A 14,788-nucleotide genomic window follows, 5' to 3' on the forward strand; every position below is an offset into this window, starting at 1 on the left:
TGTGTTCATCTAAAAATATTAAAGCAGGGATGGAGGGCATCTGCAGGGGAGAACAGGTAGTTGGGAGGTAAACTTTTCCCCACCTAATGATTTCTCATATAACGTCTTCTTTCAAACAGGTCTCCCTGCCACCCCAGTGTTAGCAATTTCACTCCTCCGATGCTGCATTTTGTGATTGTTATAATTCACATGCCTGTCTGAGAAGACTGTGGGAACAGAAGACAGCCTTCTCTCTTTTGTTGTCTGTACTTTTGCTTTTGCTTTGTTTTGTTTGTTCTCTGAGAGCTGGAGAGAACAGACGCCATTATGCCTTTGTCTGTACATAGTGTGTAAATAAATAGTAGATTAGACTATGATGTTTCACGCTTCTTGCTGTGTTAAGCTAGAAGATTAGTGTGCATAGATCATCTGATTTATGTCGCTGAGCGCACTGGAGAATGGGGGAGATGCCTTTTCCAGGGTTGCGCATACCGGAGGACGCTTGGAGTTCCGGGGGTTTGCAGGCACCCCTGGGCATTTTCCAACACCCAGTGGGTTGCAAAATTGGAAATAAGCCACCTGATTAAAGAAACAAGACCTTGGGTTGTGGTGAGTGTGGCATATGGAAAAGGTTACCATTAACTGGCGAATACTTACTCGGATACAAGTGTTTCCCAAAATATTGTACCAGTGATATATTAAGATGACCTGGAACAATGGTATAATCAAAATGAAAGAGAAAAAAATATAAATGAAAAACTTGATGTTTTCAAAAACAGATGCATCATCCATTTGCGTGGTTGAAAACCCACATTGTGGACAAAAGAGGCTTCTCATATTTGATGAGCATCTTGTTACAGCATTGGGCCTCTGTGGAGTTACTAAAAATAGAAGATAGAAGAAAAAAGGAAAAGAAGAGGGCAGAAGGGTGGAACACTGAGTATAGTTGTTCTGTGTCAACTAGAAAAGGAGTTGGATAAAAAAAATAGGTCAGGGATAATCAACGTGATGCTCACTATATGTTGATGGACTATACTCCCAACTCCCAAGAGACTGCGATCTACTCCCAGTATATAAAAAAATTGGAAGTGATCTACCCATTGTCATTGGAAGGAGGACGAGTGGGGGGTGGGGTGGGTTGCCCAGAGTTGTTGAGCTTTTTTGGGGAGGGGTCAGTGTTCTTAAGCTTCTTTTAGGGGAGTACAGTGGTACCTCGGGTTAAGTACTTAATTCATTCCGGAGGTCCATACTTAACCTGAAACTGTTCTTAACCTGAAGACCACTTTAGCTAATGGGGCCTCCTGCTGCCACCGTGCCGCCAGAGCACGATTTCTGTTCTCATCCTGAAGCAAAGTTCTTAACCTGAAGCACTATTTCTGGGTTAGCGGAGTCTGTAACCTGAAGCATATGTAACCTGAAGCGTCTGTAACCTGAGGTACCACTGTATACAGAAAATTGATCACAAGCCATACCTGCAACGGAGGGACAAGCGCCGGGGGCCATGACATTCCTTGCCCACTTTATTTAATCCCGCAATCAACCAGGATCACCCCAGGGATCCATCTGTTGATCGCGGTCGACCGGTTGAACATGTCTGGACTATAGGATCCATTATTTTGGAGCATTGCCCATACTAGCTGGAGCTGATGGGAGTTGGAGTCCAAGAACATGTTCCAATGTTCCAACTCAGGACTGAACCCCGGTATTCCAAACAGGCTCTGAGGTAAGTTCTACTGAGCTGGGTTCAAAATAAGCCATGGCAAAGGGAGCCTTGGTTGGATAAACTCATTGGAAAACCTCACACAGGTACAGCACCTTCCTGCTACTTTTTCTCCAGAGATTGGAGAAACTGAAGAATCTAAGTTTTTGCAGGCTGGAGAGATGACACTTTGCTAACTACACCTCCCACTATGATTGATCACAAGAACAGCATGATAGTTTGTTGAAACTTGAACATTTAAAGTTCAAATCAAGCTCCATTGATGAATAATTCACTTGCTAAATGGTTACCAGATGAAACCTTGTCTTTGGTATTATCGTTTGTAAATTGAATATATTAATTTCCCAAACCTTACTCTATCCTCATAGCAGCCACTAGCATCATATGCCAAATTACTCACATACAGAAATGTGTCTGATTTCAGAGCACTCTGATGAATATTGTAAAAGTCCATGAACAGTCTGATGAATAATCCTATCCATGATAATTAAATACATTTATTCACTGTGTATGATATTGCTGTTCCGAAAACTTCCTACTGTTTCTTCATCTAAACAGAAATTGGCTCCATGTGGAAAGATTATACTGAAGAGAAAAATGTGTCATGATTACTATTTTACTGGCCAATTTATTTTAATATCTGTCTACATAGGCCTATCTACCAACTGCGGAACCCTAATATAACTTGCTAAGAGACAGCAATTTTCCTTAGGGAAAACCATGGCATTTCTCCCTTCTCTGAAATAGTTCATTTTATTACTTTTTCCTTTGGAAAATGCTGAGGAAAAAGAATGAGGTTCTGGCTGAAATCTGCAAACCAGTCTGTAGGACTCTGTTTTGACTTCCCATGATAATTTAAAAACAAATATTCTGTTTTCCATTTTAGAATTGGGGATGGCTGGACGTGTCTGGTTGAGAACGCTTGGCATTGTTTTGGCCTATAGGGATGCCACTTCGTCTGTTTCAATGATGAATGCTTATAGAATGTTCAGGTTTGTAAAACTCCAATCTCTTAGGAACCATTGTTACATAGCTGACATTTATGAAGGACACCTGCATTATCTTTGACAATTACAGTAATCTTTGCCACATTTGTCATTCCTGTCTGCATTTAGGTCTGCAATATAACCAGTGAAATGAGAGAGCATTTTTCTCAACAGCAAGACAAATGTTACAAGTGCTTGGTTTTTAAGTCCTTTTAAGATTTGTTACACAGTGTCAGAGCTGCTTGAAGATCCTAGCTCACAGAGGATCACGCTAGCCAGCGATCATTAAGTAAAAGTCTTTATTGAATTACAGTTTCCATTCTCACGCTGCTGCGCGCAAACTCTACGTCTAGTAGCTAGATCGGCGAAGCTCCGTCTGAGTCTCCGCCCCGTGTGCACCAACTTAATATCCTAGCCTTGCTCCACCTTTTCCGCCTGACTGTCCTCCTCTGGGTCCCTCTACCCCCCGGGGCTTCTTCCTTCCGGGATTCTTCTGACGCTGACCCGGACCCTCCTGCCTCCTTGCGCCGGGCTTTAGGACCTGGTTCCCTTTCGGGGCTGCTTACTGCGCCGCCTTCCTCTGCATTTGAACTTGGCGCGCGCGCCCAACCTTCCACCTTCCTCTTAACCGTTTCTTCGCTCCCCGATGGAGGTGTGGCCACTCCTGACTCATGCCCTCCCTCCTGTGGTGAGCTGCCAGCGCTTCCCCCCTGGCTCCCTTCCTCTTCCCTGCTTCCTGGCGGTGACGCTGGTCCCGATTTCCAGCTGCTCCCCCCTGAGTCCCTTCTGGCTCTATCTTCCTGGGGTGCCCCCCTTGACTCCCCCCTTGCCCTGGCCACTGGTGCTCCTTTCTGTGAATCCTCTGATTCACTGGAAAGACTAGGAGATCTCGGGTCGTCGTCATCACTCATCTTTTCTTCTGCCTCCTCCCCTTCGCTCTCTGTTTCCTCCCTTGCCCGTGCCTCTGCTCCTAAACCCCTGACATCCATCCCCCCCTCGAAGCCCCCCATTCCCCCCTCCCCTCCTTCCGGTGCTGGAGCTGGGGGCTGCTGTTGCAAAGGGACGAACGTCGGATATCGGTCGCTTCCCGTGGCGGGCCTCCATCTGAAGTCTTCCGGTTCTTCCTCCCTGCTCTCGTCGACGACGGTCACCTCCGCTTCCATCTCTGTGCCGCCGTGCTCGAAACCAGGGTCGTCCCCGAAAATGTCCATGTCCGTCTCTCCCTCACTTCCTCCTGGCGGCGTTGCTCGTCCTGAGCATTCCAGCCACTTTCTGCGGAACTGCTCCTCTGGCCTATCGTCCCACCAATACGAGGGTTCTGAGGCGGATCCCGAGGGTGACCCCTCCGGGGAACGGACGTCTCGTGTCGGTTCCTCGTCCGAGTCGAACCCCCGGAACGTGCTGGCCGAAAGCGTGGGCGTGAAAAGCCAGTCGTCGAAAAAGTCTGCTGGCATAGGTCTATGTGGGAAGAGGGCATGAAACTCGTCTTTGAGCAGAGGTTCGTCTAAGGCGTAGCCCGGCACCCAGCTGTTCGCACTGGCCGGGGTGCCCTCCTTGGCGAGAAAGTATTCTACCCCCTCTTCCCCCCATCTGGAGTCCAAAATCTCCGTGACTTCGTTGATGCGCTCCTTCTGTGCCACTCCCGCGTGCCCTGTTCTGTCTCTGGCCGGACTCGGCGCCGTTCCGGGTTCCTGGAACCTGTGCGGTGCCTTGTAGGGAGTGAGCACCGATCTGTGGAATACCGGATGCATTCTGGAACCCTCCGGAAGTGCCAGTCTGAAAGCTACCGGGTTGACCTGCTCTTCGACTTGGTAGGGCCCCAGTTGCTTATGCCCTAGTTTCTTCTTGGCCAACGACCTGGCCGGCACTGCGTGGGCTGCTAACCAAACCCAGTCTCCCACGTGGAGCTCTTCTCCAACCCTTCTGTGCTTGTCTGCTTGTACCTTGTATGCGTGCTTGGCCAGCTCCAGGTGGCGCCTCAGCTGATCGTGGACTTCCTGCAGCTCCGACGCGAACGCATCTGCTGTCTGCGGCTCCCCCTCCCCCATTCTTTCCAGTCCCGGGAAGGTTCTGGGGTGCCTCCCGTTGTTGGCGAAGAACGGCGTGACCCCCGTGGACACGTGCTTCGTGTTGTTGTAGGCGAACTCGGCAAGCGGCAGGTAATCCACCCACGTCGCAGGCTGTTGATTTGCATAACATCTCAGGTACTGCTGCATGATGGCATTGACCCGCTCCGCTTGCCCGTTGGTCTGCGGGTGTCTCGCCGACGCCAGGTTGATCTTGACGTTCAGGAAGCCCATCAGCTTCTGCCAGAAATTCGAGATGAACTGCCGCCCCCGGTCGGACAGAATAGACCGTGGCAGACCGTGAACCTTGAACACGTGGTCTATGAACAGTTTGGCGGTTTGCTCCGCCGTGGCCACCTTAGCACACGGAATGAAATGGGCCATCTTGGAAAACAGGTCCACCACCACCAGCACTGCCGTCTTGCCCCTTGAGCTGGGCAGATCCGTGACAAAGTCCAGGGCCACCCTTTCCCAAGGTTCGACCGGAGTTTGCAGCGGTTCCAACAGTCCGGCCGGCGGTTTGTGCACTGGTTTGGCCCTCTGGCAGGTGTCACACCTCGCCACGTAGTCTGCGACCTCCCCTCTCATTCCAGGCCACCAGAAATCCCTGGCTACTAATTCCACCGTCTTCTCCTTGCCAAAGTGCCCGGCCGTGGGCGCGTCGTGCAGCTGCTGCAGCACCTTGGCTCGAAGTTCGTCTCCCGGCACGTAGATGGCCCCTTTACGGATGAGCAATCCATCTCTTAGCTGGAAACCGTCGGCCGCTGCCTTGCCCCTTTGCACCTCTGCCATCTTTGCTTGTGCGAAGGAGTCCCCCTGCAACGCTCGTCGCACCGCCTCTAGGTCCACGGTCGCCGCGGCGCACGCCCACACTGTCGGTGCGAAGATGTGCATGGCGGCCGCTGGTGTTGCGTCCTCCAGATACTGTGGCTTACGGGAGAGAGCGTCTGCCATGATGTTGGTGTCCCCCGGGACATACTCTATTCGGAAGTCGAAGTTCGCAAAGAACTCAGCCCAACGTATCTGCCTCTGGTTCAGGAACTGTGCCGTGCGCCAGTGCTCTAGATTCTTGTGGTCCGTGCAAACCTGCACCGTGTGCTTGGCGCCGATCAGAAAGTGCCTCCACGCCTTGAACGCTGCGTGAATGGCCAGCAACTCCCTGTCCCATATGGTGTAGTTCTGCTCGGACTTGCTGAGCTTCCTGGAGTAAAACGCTCCCGGTCGCCACACCCCCTGCGGGTCTTTCTGCAGCAGGACCGCCCCCACGGCTCTGTCCGAAGCGTCTGTCTCCACCCTCATCGGCTTGCTGGGGTTGACATGAAGCAGCTGCTCTTCCGACGCGAAGAGACGCTTGAGTGCCTGAAAGGACTGCTCCGCCTGCTCTGTCCAAATGAACTTCTTTTTCTTGGAGCTAAGCGTGTCAGTGATGGCCGCCGTCTGCATCGCGAAGCCCTTGATAAACTTGCGATAGAAGTTCGCAAAGCCGACAAACCGTTGGACCTCCTTCCGGTTGCGCGGGCTCTTCCAATCCAACACCGCTCGAACCTTGGCGCTGTCCATGGCGAGCCCCTTGTCAGACAGCTTGTAGCCCAGAAAATCCACCTCCGGCACGTCAAATTGGCACTTCTCCAGCTTGGCGTAGAGCCTATGTTGCTTTAGCCTGCTCAGCACTTCCTTGACGTGGGTGTCATGCTCCTGCTGCGACTCCGAAAAGATCAGGATGTCATCTAAGAAACAGACGCACGTCTTGTAGAGAAGTCCCGCCAACACGTGATGCATAAATGCTTGAAAAACGTGGGAGCCATTTTGCAATCCAAAAGGCATAACTCTATATTCGTAGGTCCCCAGTGGCGTGAACATGGCTGTCTTCCACTCATCACCCTCCCGCATGCGAATGAGGTTGTACGCCCCCCGCAGGTCCAACTTGGTGAACACTCTGCCCTTCCGTACCTTTGCGAGGAGGTCGTCAATTCGGGGCATGGGGAAGTCCGATGGCCTAGTCACACTGTTCAAAATCCTGTAATCCACTACGAGTCTCTTTTGGGGCGTGTCCCGCTTCTTAACAAAGAATACGGGACTGCCCCCCACTGCCTTGGACTCCCGGATGAAGCCGCGCTGCAAATTATGATCAATGAACTCCTTGAGTTCTTGCAGTTCGTCCTCTGACATGGAATACAGTCTCCCTTTAGGCAGCGCCGCCCCCGGCAGCAGGTCAATTTTGCAGTCATATGGTCTGTGAGGGGGTAGCCTGTCTGCCTCCTTCTCGCAGAAAACTTCCAAAAATTCAGCGTACTTGTGGGGAATCGCTTGCAGCGTGCCTAGCAGCAGCTGTGACTCCTCTTCCTCTCCTTCCTGCCTGGGCACGATGCAGTGTTCAGCACAAAAGGAAGAGCCGAAGGTCAGCTGCCTCTGGTACCAAGCCATCGTTGGGCTGTGCTTGTCCAGCCAACTCATGCCCAATACAACGGGCGTGTCAGATAGTTGAGTGACGTTGAAGCTGATGATTTCTCTGTGATTCCCAAGTCGCATCACCATTGGTGGCGTCTGCTTCACCACTTGCCCCCCGAGCAGCTCCCTGCCATCCACCGTGACAACCTGCAGGGGCAGTGTGGCCGGCAGCAACTGCACAGCGTGCCTGTCGACAAAGTCCTGCCCTATAAAGTCCGCATTGCTGCCTGAGTCAATGGTGATTGGCACGTCTATGGTGATTCCATTGGGCAGCTGGAGAGATGCTGTGAGCCTCACTACTGGTTTGGGCGGGAGGGGGTTCACGGGCTGTAAAATCTCTGGGGACTGCGTCACTAACACGTCTGGCTGGGCCCCAGTGCCTCTTCCTCCAGCCAGACTGCGTCGTTTCCCTGCTGTGGTCCTCCTTGCTGCGTTGCTGCAGTCACCATTGCTGAGGCTGCAGTGAGCTTGTGGGGCCTCTGGGGACACTCTTTTGCCATATGCCCTGGTTCCTCACAGACGTAACACTTCCTGTTCCCTCTAGGAGGCTTCGCTTTCACTGCTGCCGGTGCTAGGGCTCTGGTTGCTGACTGAGCCCTTGCACCTCCAACCTCCATAGGTTCGGCTCCTCCTCCTGGCGGAGGCGTGGATTGCGCCCGCGCTGCTTCTCTGGGAAGGAAGGAGGGGCCCCCGGCTGGTTCGCGCCCTCCACGCCCTTCGTCCTTGCTCCACGGACGTCCTTCCAGCCTCACCCCCACTGCCAGTGCCCTCTGAACGACCTCCTGGGTGGTTCGGGGTCTCTCCCCCCTCGCGATCTCATCTTTAATCGAGTTGTGCAGCCCCTCCCAAAAGAGGTCTCTTACAGGAGCCGAATCTCTGTCCCATTCCAGGGCACTGACCAAGGCGAAAAAGCGGGCATGATACTGCCTGACGCTGGCCCTCCCTTGTCTCAGCCCATGCACCTCCTTCCGTGCAAGATCCACGTCAATACTTGATAAAAAGCACCCATCCATCGCTTTAATAAAGGCATCCGCATTCTGGAGCGCCGGATCCTTATCTCTCCATAAATTGCGTAGCCATGCTTTCGCATCCCCATGCAGATGGGACATGATGAACCCCACTCTCTCTTGTTCATCTCTAAAGTCTTTATGCAGCAGTTGCAGTGCGCACAGTACGTCGGCTCTAAAGTTGGGATACTGTTGCAGGTTCCCATCGAAGTGAGAGACCAGCCCGCCTGTCCGTCTCGCCAACCCAATTCCCTCCTGCCGGGGTGTCTGCTTTGTCAGCACGTCTAACCTGACCTGGAGATCCCTGCAGGCGGCAGCTGCCTCCTCCTCTCTCTTCCTGGATGCGAGAACCTCGGCGTTCAGTTGTGCCACTGCTTTTCTGAGGTCCTCTATCTGCTGCTCAGCCGTCATGTCGTCTGCCGTTCGTGAGCTCGCTAGTAGGCACCTGTTTCTCTCCCCTCCTCGAGGCTGTAGATGCCCACAATGGTGAGACGGAGCTTACTGTCAGAGCTGCTTGAAGATCCTAGCTCACAGAGGATCACGCTAGCCAGCGATCATTAAGTAAAAGTCTTTATTGAATTACAGTTTCCATTCTCACGCTGCTGCGCGCAAACTCTACGTCTAGTAGCTAGATCGGCGAAGCTCCGTCTGAGTCTCCGCCCCGTGTGCACCAACTTAATATCCTAGCCTTGCTCCACCTTTTCCGCCTGACTGTCCTCCTCTGGGTCCCTCTACCCCCCGGGGCTTCTTCCTTCCGGGATTCTTCTGACGCTGACCCGGACCCTCCTGCCTCCTTGCGCCGGGCTTTAGGACCTGGTTCCCTTTCGGGGCTGCTTACTGCGCCGCCTTCCTCTGCATTTGAACTTGGCGTGCGCGCCCAACCTTCCACCTTCCTCTTAACCGTTTCTTCGCTCCCCGATGGAGGTGTGGCCACTCCTGACTCATGCCCTCCCTCCTGTGGTGAGCTGCCAGCGCTTCCCCCCTGGCTCCCTTCCTCTTCCCTGCTTCCTGGCGGTGACGCTGGTCCCGATTTCCAGCTGCTCCCCCCTGAGTCCCTTCTGGCTCTATCTTCCTGGGGTGCCCCCCTTGACTCCCCCCTTGCCCTGGCCACTGGTGCTCCTTTCTGTGAATCCTCTGATTCACTGGAAAGACTAGGAGATCTCGGGTCGTCGTCATCACTCATCTTTTCTTCTGCCTCCTCCCCTTCGCTCTCTGTTTCCTCCCTTGCCCGTGCCTCTGCTCCTAAACCCCTGACACACAGCATTGGCTACTGGCTTCTTCCTCACTTGATTCAGTGAGACAAGGTAGTGTTTAAAATGGCTGCTTTGAACGTACCTGTAAGTCATGGGAACCTTATGGGGAAGATTGCCAGACCACTGACACCCCTGCTAAATGCACTTGGGGGATAAGAGAATAATAATAATAATAATAATAATAATAATAATAATAATAATAATAATAATAAGTCGTTTGTCCTCTCAGGTCAAGGAGTTGGAACTAATGTGGGAATTCAAAACAGTGCTTGGAATGAACTAGTTCAAAAATCTCTGAAATGCATCTGAAAGTAGTCCTCATAATTATCAAAAAACTAAAGGTCAATTAAGTTCATTTTGGGGTAGAACTTTGAACACTTTGTAGTTCATCTTCACTTTCATCTCCTACCTACTTACCCCACCCCCGCAGCAGAAGGGCTGGACTCTTAGCTTTCTTTAAATAAAAAATAAAAAAATAGACATTTATAAAGAAAGTTAGAAAACAAAGCATGGAGGCAGCATTCTAGGGTAATGGTCCCCAAACAGGTTATTGGTGGACCACATAAAGATTCTTTTGCTGGTTGTAGCAATTGTAATGCACTGTGCTGGGTTCTGCATGATCTTTAATTTTATTTTTACAGAAATGTTGTGGACCACTGGAATGAAGTTGGCGGGCCACAGTTTGGGAACCCGTGTTCCAAGGCTTATTAGGCTGATTTGGAGATGCTGTTGTTGCTATGGAAACTTAGCTACTTAATCACGGTTGCTAAGCAATCGGAACCAAGGAATGTGAGGCATTTCCTGTATCTTCCCTTTTGAGGAGATTTGCTCTCTTCCAATTGGAGCAGCTTGCAGTGATAAGTACAGGAATACAAAACTGGAATTAGTTGGCTTTTCCTTTCGTTGTCCCTGACTCATCCACTGTTGGCCTCCCTGCCTTGTGCCCTACGAGTCCTAATGGACACCAGCCATCGCTGTAGAAAAGAGAAGCATGACATGACAGGCAAAGTACACCTGTAAAGGTGATCCGCATTGGTGACATTCCTTAGCAGAGTTAAATAGCGTGGGCACAGCATGATCTGAGAAGCTGAAAGAAAGTAAAAGGTTGAGAGAGAGAGAATTCCGCTCAAAGTACTGACTGTGACCCCTTGCCCTTTTGGAACAGATGTGTTTGTCCTTTACGATGAAAGCGCACTGCTTGCCGGCATGTAATAAAACCACTGATGGTATAATGTAGTCACTGGTGGTGTGAGCAGTAGTTAGAAGCAGAGAGCCAGTGGGGAAATGCAAGCTACTTTACATTTAACTCAATCCCAGTTGCCTTGTATTAGCCTACACCCACATACATATTTATTCAGACATTCTTTTCACAGACTTTCTTCCTTTTTATAGCCTAACCCTTCCTTCCTTCCTTGTCTCTACTGACAAACCACTATGACATCTGTGGTGGTGGTTGGAGCCGGCTGAGATGCAATATAAGGGTTCAGGCTTCCTTCCAAGCGGGATCGCTATTACAGGGACTTCCAGTTAGTGGTTCAGATTTCTCCTCCTCTGAATGCAATCACCGGAAGAGTAAACTCCTTGTGAAGACGTGTATAGAAACTTACTCTGACAGCAGAGTCAGTAATAAACATTCACTGCACTCCAAAGGAATACAGTAGTTCCTGCACCCTTGGTCTTTCATCTGCAAGCTAAATATAGTAAATATTTAACTGTAAGCGATACCTTAGAAAGCAAGGTTGGCTTTTGCAAGTTTCCATTTAAAAAATATTATTGTGAGTTGTAAAGAGGAAATCTCAAATCTAAATGTAAAACCCATGTTTTACCATCTCCTTGATACTGTGGTTGTGGCGGGGAGGTGTTGCACATGATGGGAATTGAGACACATTGATATTTTACTATTAAATAAAAGTCATTGAGATATTGGCGTAAGAAATTCCTCCAGTTTGGATTCTATTACCAATGAAAAACCAGTTCAACATTCCAGATTTTTCTTCAGGCAGTGAATATATCTTGCCCTGAGGAGACATTTTGGCATGCTTCTCCCTTGCCTCCTAAAGGAAGACATGGCTACCACTCAAATAGGTATCATGAGGAAGTGGCTAAAATTAAATTCAGGCAAAACTGTAATACACTGCTGCCTTGGGTTGTCAGATGTGAAGAAGGCACAGAAGCCAGTTAGGTGTGCAAGCTAAGGCGGTGCTTTTAAGTTGAGTACTTCTCTATAACAAATGTGCTACATGTGAAATCGTTCCATAATTTTACAGCACTGTTCTTCAATTTGAGTCCTAAAGCAATGGTAAGTTGGCTAGGGAAGATGAGAGTTGTAGTCCAACTGCATCTAGAGGCCCAATGCTGAAGAACACTGTCTTGAATAATCCAGTGCGTATTATGTAAAGAATTTATCTAAACTGATGCTTCAAATAGGCCATTTTGATAAATGAGATTGTACTGTAGTACTAAAAATGGTAAGGCAACCATTGATGGAATGATGCCAGAAATATATAAGAGGAATAAATTACTGCCTCCAAGTATCAAATAATTTAACCATTAAACAATTTAAAAACATTTTATGCAGTTACAAAGCAGTGTAAAACAAAACAGAGCAAATAAAGGTGGACATTAATAATCACAGTCTGAAGAGCTGAACATTTTCCTTGATCCGCAAATTGAATCCAATCATATGAACTTCACCAATTTCAACTAAAATTATTGATTTTTGATTTCTTAAGAAATCAATACAGACTTGGCCTCAAACATTTAACTACAGTACTGCTTTCAGTGTTGGCCTCAAACATTTAACTACAGTACTGCTTTCAGTGTCCAGTTAGAGGATTCACTTTCAGTATGATGATTATGACTTAAAATTTGCATGTTTTTGGTGCAGAGTTAATTTAAAGACATTAAAAATATGACAAAATTAACCCACAATTCCAAGAAAAGTCTCTCTCCTTTCCAGGACTCCAAACGAATACCTTAGGGCTCATTCACACTTCAGTTCCCCCAACTGTTTCCCCCTGGAAAAAACCTATGGTTTAGTACTGAATCGGAACAAACAGCAAGAGGATTTTCTGTGGATTACCGTTTGTTCCAATTTAGTGATAAAGAGAAAGTTTTCTGGGGGAAAGCAGCAAAGGCAAAACCACTGGGACTTGTGCCTAGAAAGCACAGGACAAGTGGAAAACTTGCTTCGACTTGTGCTTCCTAGGCATGGGATGAGGAGAATTACATATGAGCCCTTAGTCTTTACTGTTAAAAGAAAGTGGGGAATTATCAGCCCCTTTGGCAGATTGGTTTGGGGAGAAGGGGCTCAGACTTGAGAAAACCAGCACAGAACTATTTATTCAAACCATAGCCTGCATCATGTGCTGTTTGATTAAATGGATAAGTATCATGAATAAGGTTCTTGTCTTGACTGCAAACGGTAAAGATTGAAACTATATTTCTCTTTTACATATAGAACACACATATACAGTAAGGAAGATGAGCAGTAGTCGTGGATCCTTAAACACGCTTAGACAATCTTTCCTGTGATTTATTGCGGAATATGCTTTGTGGTTTTTCAGTCTGATTTGATTAGTCATGGTTTGTCTCGATGGGTGTTTTTGTCTAGTCTTGTCCCAAACCTCTGACCTGGAATCTATTTTAGCTGTCGATGGAAGGAACTGAGCCGGGGACCTTCAGCATGCAAGAGATGGGCAGCACTAATACTTTGTGTAAGGTCGCTTCCAGGCAACCTGCCTAATGAACATTCAGCCTGACTGGTCTGCAGAGAGATTAGATGATGTCTGCTATTTAATGAGCATCCATCCTGATTTGTTTGTGGGGAGATTAGATGAAGTTGTGTCAAGCAAGACACATTTCTCCATCACTTTCCTTATCTCAAAAAGTCCAGTGTTTGGATGAAAATGTGTTTGTGTTTCACAAGAGCTCCAAGTGAGTTTTAATTGTGCAGCCTGAATTGGCTGGAATATGACAGTCTGGAAATGCGTGAGGTCAAGTGTGGTGCCTGCTGCAGCAGTCCTTCCTCCTCTCTACCCACCAGTCATGTACTCTATAAATATATATATTTATAGTGGGAGTTAACTGGAGCATTTTGAGAGTGCTCTGCAAGTTGCCATTTGGCAATTGGATGTGTGCAGTGCTGCTTCCTTATCTTGACCTTTGCCACATCCTCTTTGTAAATAAATCTTCCGTCTCTCCATGCTCTCTCAATGAAAAGATACTAAACCCTGAAAGGCAGCCCCTGGAACTTCATTTGGAAATAGGGAGTGTGAAACAAAATCAGGCAGTATAAAGATATCTCGTGCTCTCATTAATTCTCCTCCTTGGCTACAAAAGCCACACATTTTTCTCTCCTTCCTAACCAAACTATTTCAATAAAGCAGGAAAGTTATAAATCTGCCACCTGGATTTCACTCAAAAGAAACATTACCAATAGGCCCCCCTGGGTTTCATAAATGGTGAATACTTGTTTGGCACATAAATTATGGTAAGTATATTATTCATATTGTTTTTTTACACAAATGTGTCTTGATGATTTGTTATCTGCCTCCATTTAAAAACAAAGCTGAAGACAGATGCTTACCAGTAAATGTCTGTTCATGAGTGAAATTTCATTAAAATGTAATATATTTTGACACGCAAGTCTTAATTAAATACTTGGGTTGCAAAGAGGGTTTCCGAATAGGGCTCACTGTCCAACTTAACCCTCATATACTTACCTATTCCTGTTTCACCTTAGTGCTCTGGTATTTTATTGCTCTGAAGTTCTCTAATAAATGTCTCTACAATATGGAAAACTGATGGTTTCCCACCACTTCCTGATTTTACTTTGCAGGAGATAGAAGAATAGCTAGCTCCACCTATTGGTGAAAACATAAATCTGAGAATTGTACTTGTTAATTTCCATAAAACAAGAAAAAAGGGGAGTAAACAAACAAAACCTCAAAGCTTTTCTGCTTCTGCTTCTATTTTTGAAATTCACGAAACATCTCTCTCTCTCTCTCTCTCTCTGTTCTATTCAAGGTTAGAGAATATGTGAAATGTAAGAACATAATAAGAGACTGGTGGGTCAGGCTAATGGACCATCTGGTCCAGCATCCTGTTCTCACAGTGGCCAACCAGATGCCAGTGGGAAGCCTGCAAGCAGGATCTGACCACAAGAAGACTCTCCTCTCCTGTGATTTCCAGCAACTGGCATCCAACTGTGGAGGCAGAGCATAACCATTATGGCTAGTAGCCATTGATAACCTTCTCTGTGAATTTGTCTAATTCTCTTTTAAAGCCATCCAAGTTTTGGCCACCACTTCCTCCTGTGGAAGAGAGT

The sequence above is a fragment of the Podarcis bocagei genome (assembly GCF_964188305.1).
Source record: "Podarcis bocagei genome assembly, chromosome: 9".
NCBI lineage: Eukaryota > Metazoa > Chordata > Lepidosauria > Squamata > Lacertidae > Podarcis > Podarcis bocagei.